At 40.7% G+C, this 8,874-nt stretch overlaps 1 non-coding gene across 1 annotated transcript; it reads left to right on the top strand.

Moving 5' to 3' along the window:
• The first annotated feature begins 8,524 nt into the window (after nucleotides 1-8,524).
• On the top strand, nucleotides 8,525-8,628 carry LOC112780387 (small nucleolar RNA R71). Its single transcript, XR_003191228.1, has one exon. It is a non-coding gene; the product is annotated as a small nucleolar RNA R71 (small nucleolar RNA).
• The last annotated feature ends 246 nt before the right edge of the window (nucleotides 8,629-8,874 follow it).

The raw sequence follows: 8,874 nt of genomic DNA on the forward strand, positions 1-8,874 counted from the left end.
TCATTTTTATGTTTATGCAAAAAAATATATATATATATATATATATATATATATATATAAGGGGACAAAATTACCCCAATGCCAAGTTAAGAATTCAAAAGATCAATGCATGTATGATAAAATCAAAATAAAAAGGTTGATACATGAGTATGGATGTGAAAGAGATTTCTGGGTAGCTAGGTGTGAATTTTAGAAGTTATATAGAATATATATAGGTTATGTTAAAGCTTGGGTTAATTAAAGATTCAATTTATAAGCATACTTAGCCATATATATCCTTACCCTTACCTTGGCCCCATTACAACCCTGAAAAGACCTCATGATGTTTGCATTGGTATATTAAATGTTGTTGACTGGTTAAGAGAAGAACAAAAATTAGAGAGCATGATTAGAGAAGGATAGAGTGATGAACCTATACACTAGAGAGACTAGAGTGTACATACATTATCAGTGAAGGTTTCATGCTTGAATTTCTATGTTCCCAGCTTTCATGAGCTATCTTCTTGCATTTTTGTCTGTTCTTACTGTATAAGAATTGAGTTAGTGGAATTTGATTTGTAATTGTTTTGAAGATCTTATTTACTTTTGATCAAGTGGACAAAAGTGATGCGGGGAAAACTTGTCTCTCAACAAATCTCCCTTCGGCAAGTGTACCGAATTTGTCGTCAAGTAAAAACTCACAATAGAGTGAGGTCGAATCCCACAGGGATTGATTGATCAAGCAACTTCAATTAGAAGAATGTTCTAGTTGAACGAATCCAAAATTTGGGTTGAGAGTTGCAGAAAATAAAATGGCGGGAATGTAAATAACAGAAAAGTAAATGCTAGAATTAAAGGACTGGAAGTAAATAACTGAAAATAATTTGCAGAATTGTAAATGGGAATGGGAGATTTGCTCATAAAAGTAAATGGCAGAAATTAAAGAGAATGGGTAAGATCAGAGATGGGGAGTTCATTGGGCTTAGGAGATGTTGCAATTCTCCGGATCAAGTTCATTTTCATCTCTTCCTCAATCAATGCACTCATTGATCTCCTTGGCAATCTTAAGTGATTGAATTACAATTTCTTGCAATTCAATCTCTCAAATCTTGATCAATAGCCAATTCCTTGGTCAATTGCTCATGAGAAGAGATGAAGTATGGTCACTGATTATACCACATGCATTTCCCAAATCAAGTATTGAGAGGGTTATAGTCACATACCCATCCAAACCCAATTTGGTCCAGCATGAGAAAGCATTTCTAGCTTGATCTCTTCATTCCTCTTTCAAGGTTCAAAAGAGATCCAAGTTTGAATAGCTTCTCTTCCAAGAAAACTACTCAATGGGATGAAGATCGAAAGCTTTCAAGTAAAATCAAGAGAAAAGATAGAAGAAGAATAATGAAAATTAGTATTGATCCATCAAATTACAACAGAGCTCCCTAACCCAATGAAAGGGGTTTAGTTGTTCATAGCTCTTGAAAATGAAAACAAAGATGGAGAATACATCATAAAACTAGAAAATGCAGAGAAGATAAAATACAGAGAGTAGTTCTCTTTTTCCAGCTTTCCAGAACTCCTTAACAATTCAAAGCTACTCCTATATACACTACTCTTCTCAGCTTCTAGTTTGTTCTTCAAGTCTTGGGCCTTTGGATCTTGAGTTTGAAGTAGTTCTTTTCTTCATTTGGGCTTGGCTTTACCTGCAGAGAGAAAGTGCTAAGTGGGCAGAGACTTTAGCTCAGGGCGTTAGGGGTGTTAACATTTAGTGAAAGTATAAGTTCGAGAACGTTAGTGACACTTAACCTTTTCACTAACGTTCCAATGTACCCCCTTGCCTCACGTTAGAGCCCACGTTAACTAGGTTAACGTGGCTTCTAACGTGGCTTTGCCAACCTTCGAGAACGTTAGTGACACTTAACATTTTCACTAACGTTCCAATGTGCCCCTTTTTGCTTCACGTTAAAGCCCACGTTAACTAGGTTAACGTGGCTTCTAACGTGGCTTTGCCAAACTTCGAGAACGTTAGTGACACTCAACATTGTCACTAACGTTCCAATGTGCCCCTAGATCTCACGTTAGAGTCCACGTTAACTAGGTTAACGTGGCTTCTAACGTGGCCATTCTTAGCCATCCCAACGTTAGGGACAATGTTGAGTGTTACTAATGTTGGCTCATCATTCATTCCTCATCGTTAGCTTCCACGTTAACTAAGTTAACGTGGAAGTTAACGTGGCTCCTTGGGGGTTGTGTGGTTGCTTCCAACGTTAGTGACAATGTTGAGTGTCACTAACGTTGTCGACAACTCTCACTTCTCACGTTAGCTCCCACGTTAACCAAGTTAACGTGGGAGTTAACGTGGTGTGTTGCATCCTTAGGCCAACGTTAGTGACAATGTTGAATGTCACTAACGTTGGCTTCTCTTCCCCCTTTAACGTTAGAGGCCACGTTAACTAGGTTAACGTGGGCTCTAACGTGGCCACTCATGAGTGTTTGCCAACGTTAGTGACAATGTTAAGTGTCACTAACGTTGGCTCAACTTCCTTTCTCCATGTTAGAGTGCACGTTAACTTAGTTAACATGACTCTTAACGTGGGCAATGATGGCTTTGAGAGTGTTATTGGCAATCACTTTTCTCATTAACCTTGCAAGTTACCTCCATTTCCTTGCTTCCTTTGGTCCTGAAATCAAGCAACAGAGTGCATCAAAGTTCTAGTCCAAGTCATGGGTAATGCAGCATACAATTTGTCACTAAATTCATGCAAAATCCTCATGAAATAATGTAAAATGCACAATGTATGCTTGAATCAAGGTGTAGGTGAATATCTATCCAAAACTAGCTTATTTTTTAAAGAAATGCCTGAAACTACCCTAAAAACAGTAAAGAAAAGGTCAGTGAAACTGACCAAGATGCCCTGGCATCACAACACCAAACTTAAAGCTTGCTTGTCCCTAAGCAAGTACTGGAACAAGAGAATGATGAATGGAATATCCAGAGGAATGAGTCATTCTTGTGGAAGTCATGTTACTGATTTTATGGTGGTTTCATACATAGCAACTTAGGTTCATTCCATTACTGGCTTTCAGACTTTTATCATGTCCCTAAACACTTACTTTGTTTATATCCCATGAGACTTTTATTCATTGATCCTTTTATTGTTATTTCAAGGGTTATTTGTGTTATTTAGGCTAAGTGCTCTGTAAGAGGGCAACTCTTTAAGATAAGTTTTTAGCCAACACTCCCGAACTAGTTGGTTCAAGGTGCTAGGTGTTGAAGCACCCCTAAGGACTTACTCCCTCAAGTCTCTCCCCCATACATACACACCACAGGCATATAGTGTATTTATTTTTCTTTCTTGAGACCTTGGTGTCCAGCACCTCTTTGGGTTACTAAATGCTATGTAGTAAGGGTTACTCTTGATAGTGGATTTTCAGCTGATAATCCCGGGTTAGTTAACCCAAGTTACCAAGTGATAAAGCACCCCTGAGAGCTTATTCATCCAAGTAGATCCCTCACACAGGAGCACCACAGACACTTGTCTCAAGGTCCAAACCATTGGTGCCTAGCCTTATTGCTTACTCTTTTTCTTTTGTTTTTCACTTCCGTTGTTCTTTCCCTTTTTTTCTTATTAGGATCTTGTTATTAACTTAGTCTCATGGGTATATCCAAAGGCAAGTATTCAGGATGGATAGTTGTCCTCCTAGCCTTGTGGTTGAACCAACTTAGCTAACTTATGACTACCCCAAAGATTCATGAATGCACTTCCACATTATGAACTCTACTCTGGTCTTTTAAAATCATAAACATTCTCTTCTTCATTTGATTTAAAATGGACAAGCTTACAAGTAAATAAGGGAAAGATGCAGTGACATTTAAACCAGAAATCATGGACCTATTCAGAAAGAAAACTTAAAAGACGGAATTTAAAAAGTTTAAACATAACATGGAAGCAGGTTCTATTTCATACAAGATCTTCCTTATTTTAAAGCATAGAAAACGATGGACTAAAAAGAACTCCACCACCTTTCATTCATGTGGGTGCCCATGCTCCCATCCATGCTTGTCCTCATTGTGTCTCTCTTGAGTGCTTGTGCTCCCACTTCCTTTGCCTTTTCCAAGCAGCTTCTTCCAGAAACCACCATCTTCCATCTTCTTCTTGAGTGTCTCCTTTTGCTGTTTCACCTTCCTCTCTTCTTGTTCTACGAAATCTTTTTGGACCTCATCATATGTAGGGATGGCATAGTGTAGCTGATGCATATTACTAGTCATGTAGTTCAACTTGGCTTGAGTGTTCACATAGAACTCCTCCCTATGTAGTTGCCTTCCTTCATTGAGTACACTAAACTCATTGAAAGTTTTCATTTGGGCTATCTGCCGCTGGTTGAGTTCTTGCAAGTGCTTCTCTTGAAGCTCTTGCCTCTCATTCACTTGGTTGATGGCTTGAGTGAGCCTGGAGTAGTGTTCCTGCTGCTGCTCCATTTGTTATTTTTGCCATGCTTCCTGTTGGCTCAGCCAGTTGGTTTGAAGGTTCAGTATTTGCTCTTGTCCTTCCATATGTCTCATCCCCAAATCCTCAATGGCTCTTAGAAGGTGACTCATGTTCAAGTTGGCTGGATCAGAATACTCTCCTTGTTGATATTCTTCCTGATGAGGTTCCTCTTAGTGAACTCTTTCTTTTGCTTTTGCTTTTCCTATTTGTGGTCTTCTTTGTTGTTGAGCAGGTGTAGTATAAACCAATCGCTCGAGTGTAACTGGCCTCCCTGGGTTCACCCAGTCTGGATTGCTGTCCTCAAATACTACCTTGGCCTTATTGCATAAGCGGAGAATGGTGCTGGGGTACCAAAGCCTGGCACCTGAATCAACCTTCTCAGCCGAATCTTGAATCCCCTCGGCGATGAGCTCATTCACATTGATTTCCCCACCTTGTATTAAGCAATGCACCATAGTAGCTCGATTGATGTTTACCTCTGAATTATTTGCAGCTGGTAGAATGGACCTCCTCACAAGTTCAAACCACCCCTTGGCTTCAGGGCTCAGGTCTCCTTTCTTGATGAACTTGGGTCTCCCATCTCTGTACCTCTCCCAGTCAGCTGCTATAACACAGATGTCTGCCACTATCTCTGAGAGCTCATTATTATCAGGGCTTCTACTTATCCTTGCCTGATAACTTTCCTCATCAAAACGAGGTGATTTCAGGTGAAGAACTCTTGTTATGGCATTTGGGCTGAAGTCCACCTCTTTTCCTCTTACGTAACTTTTGAAGGTTGGGGCCTTGGTTTTATCCTCTCTTACTACATTCGCATAAAATTCTTTGATGAGGTTTCTATTGATCTTCCCCTCTGGACTTGTGAGCAATTGCCACCCCCCTCTGTTCGATTTTCTCCAGAATTTGTGGTGACACATCTGCATTGATTTGGAAGATTAACTCTGGCAATATCTTTCTCGCCCTTATCCGTTCGAATTCACGTTCATGAAAGGCAGTTTTGAATTTCTTCTCATCGAAAGGAACACTCTCCATGGGTTCCTTCCTCTTTTGCCTCTTTGAGCTTGATGATGCCATGAATTGAGTTGCTGTTTTGAGATGGAGGTTGGAAGATACGGAGAGATGAGGAATAGGTTGGCTAGGACAGAGTGTGATGAAGGGGTTTAAGCAAGCCGAAAGTATGAAGTGTGGAGAGTGGGAATTTGAGTGTGAGGAATGATCATGCACTAAGGTCCACTTATATAGGGAGATCATGAGTGGATGGAAGGTGTGGATTGCAAGGATTGTTGCTTGATGGACGGTTGGGGTTGTGTATGAAGGAAGGACAAGGATCATCACTTAATGAGAGTGATTGGTTCGGTCTTCAAGGGTCTTCTTTCTCCAATGTTGCATGGCAGCGTTTCCCCATGCGTTCCCTCTTAAGACATGTGTGTAGTGCTCTTCATTAAGTGGCGAAATCTCCCCCATTTAATTGTCCAATCAATCCCTTTTTATGCTCCTTTTCTTTTCCTATAAAGACAAACTAAGAAAAGTAAGAAAAGATATTAAAATGACCATATGAACTTTACGGCTAATATTAATAAAAGGGAAGAAAGGATTTGATTGTTTATTTATGAATTCTAACTAACTAACTAACTATTGGTGGGTCCTTATATGCATTTTGGTGGCACCATGGGGTGACACCAAACTTAGTTTAAAGGATTGTGATGAAAAGTTTTGTTCAAAGCTCCCAAGACTAGCATGCATCTTGGTTTGCTTTGAACACCAAACTTGTTCTTCATTATATACTGCATGATAAAGATTTCACCAAGTGTTCGTCAAGTTTGGGTTGAAATTCATAAACATTGATTTATTCATTATTTTAAAAACATATAAAACATGGGTTGCCTCCCATGAAGCGCTTCTTTAGCGTCACTAGCTTGACGTTTTTCCTTCATCAGGGTGGTTGGTAGTGCTTAAAGTCTTTCCCTCTTGCTGTGGACTTATATCCATTGGTTGGATCAATGATTTTCACATGATCCAGGGAAAGAACTCTGTTGATAGTGAAGACCTTAGGTAACTGAGATGGTACAGTAGGGAGATTATGGGGAATATCTGGGAAGTAAGCTGAGACAACTCTATCCCCTAGAGAGAAGTCTTCCGTAGGGATCTTCTTGTTCCTCCATCTCCTTGGTACCTTCTTCTTTGTTTCTTTTGAGGTTGCCTTACCCTTGGTGACCTCTTTTTCCCAAGGAGTTGTGATGTTGTCTCCACCTGCCTCTAGAGGTTTAGGTTCCTCCAACTTTTCCTTGAGCTGTGGCAATTGCTGTTTTCCTTGTTTATCTATTAAGGGGATCTTAGAATGAACTGGCTGTGCTTCAGTGCTTGTTTCCTCCTTCAGTGTCTCATTATCATTTGTGCTTAGTTCCTTGTCCTCTTGATCTGTTTCTTGTGAGAGTTTGAAAACATTGAAGCTGAGTCGTTCATCATGGATTCTCAATATTAGCTCCCCTTTCTCTATATCGATAAGTGCTCTGGCCGTAGCTAGGAATGGTCTTCCCAATATGATTGGATGAGTGTGACTCTCTTCCATGTCCAGGATGACAAAGTCTGTTGGGAGAAAGTATTTTCCAACTTTTAGCAACACATTTTCCACCACTCCTATTGCTTGCTTTTGAGTTTTGTCAGCCAGTCTGATGATTACATCTGTGGGTATTATCTCGTTGATCTGCAGCCTCTTTGCCAGGGATAAGGGCAGTAAGTTGATGCTGGCCCCCAAATCACATAGTGCTCTATCGAACATAGTTTCACCTATGGCACAAGGGATGTGAAAACTCCCTGGGTCTCTTCTTTTTGTAGGCAACTCAGGTTGAATAAGGGCACTACATTCCTTGTTCATCACTATAGTCTGGCCTCCTTTGAGTGAGCTTTTCCTGGGAAGAAGTTCCTTCATATACTTGATGAATGTGGGCATTTGTTGAATTGCCTTGATGAATGGTATGTTCACATGCAGAGATGCAAACAAGTCTAGGAACCTTGAGTATATTCTTTTTCCCACAGCACCCTTGAGCAGTTGAGGGAAGGGTGCATAGAGCTTCAGCAGCTCTTATTGTGAGATTTCTGGTTCTTGGCGATCTCTATCCTCCTCCTTTGTTGAGTTGTGTTCAGGTTGTTTGCAAAGTTTGCCTTGCTTGTCTTCAGTCTCTTGATCACTCGCAGTGACCATTTTGTAATCTTCCCATCTTACTTTCTTTGCTTCTCCTTTGGGGTTTTTCTCCGTGTCACTTGGGAAGCTATCAGTAGGTTTGGGAATCTTCTCAGCTAAATATCCCACCTGGAATTCCAACTTCCTGATGGTCTCTCCCTGGTTCTTAATATTGGCTCGCACCTCCTCTTTGAATACCTTATTTTCTTGAATCTCTTGGCATATTCCTTCAAGTAAGGCCTCAATCTTAGAGAGCTTGTCATCAATTGATGAGTGCTTCGGAGCAGATGTGCTGTTTTGGTTTTAATAGGTGTGTGGAGAAGTGTTGTTGTGGGGGTGTTGAGATGTCCTCTGTGTAAATTGCTGGTGAGCTGCATTATTGTTGGAGTTGTAACGTCTCTGGTCTTAGTTTTGATCTTGCTCACTTTCCCACCCAAAGTTTGGGTGGTTTCTCCATCCAGGGTTGTAGGTCTTGGAGTATGGATCATAGTTTTTCCTTAGTGAATTCCCAATGTAGTTGGCTTGCTCCTGACTCCCCTCTGCTTCTTCATTCACTCACTCTTGGGTTGTTGATGAAGTGGAGATTGCTGCTACTTAGTTCATCTCCGTCTTCTTGGTGAGGTCAGCCAGCTGCTGGGTAATGAGCTTGTTTTGGGCCAATAGAGCATCTACATTGTTTAGCTCCATTACTCCTCTTGTGTTCCCTCTTTCGGAAGCATAGAAGTAGTCGTTCTCTGCTACTATTTCAATAACATCTATGGCTTCCTCAATAGTCTTCTTCTTGTTCAAAGATCCTCCGGATGAATGGTCTACGGCCTTCTTTGACTCATAAGAGAGTCCTTCATAGAAAATGTGCAGCTGCACCCATTCGTTGAACATGTCAGGTGGACACCTCCTTGTTAAGTCCTTGAACCTCTCCCAGGCTTCATATAGAGTCTCACCATCTTGTTGCCTGAAAGTTTGGACCTCAGCTCTCAGCCTATTGATTTGTTGAGGAGGGTAAAATCTTGCTAAAAATTTGTTCACCACGTCTTCCCAAGTTGTCAAGCTTTCCCTTGGGAAGGATTCCAGCCACTTGGCTGCTTTATCCCTAAGTGAGAATGGAAATAGGAGCAGTCTATAGGCGTCAGGGTGAACACCATTAGACTTCACTGTGTCACATATTCTCAGGAAGGTGGTCAAATATTGATTGGGGTCTTCTTGAACACCTCCTCCAAACGAACAGTT

This window comes from Arachis hypogaea, chromosome 19 (genome assembly GCF_003086295.3).
Source record: "Arachis hypogaea cultivar Tifrunner chromosome 19, arahy.Tifrunner.gnm2.J5K5, whole genome shotgun sequence".
NCBI lineage: Eukaryota > Viridiplantae > Streptophyta > Magnoliopsida > Fabales > Fabaceae > Arachis > Arachis hypogaea.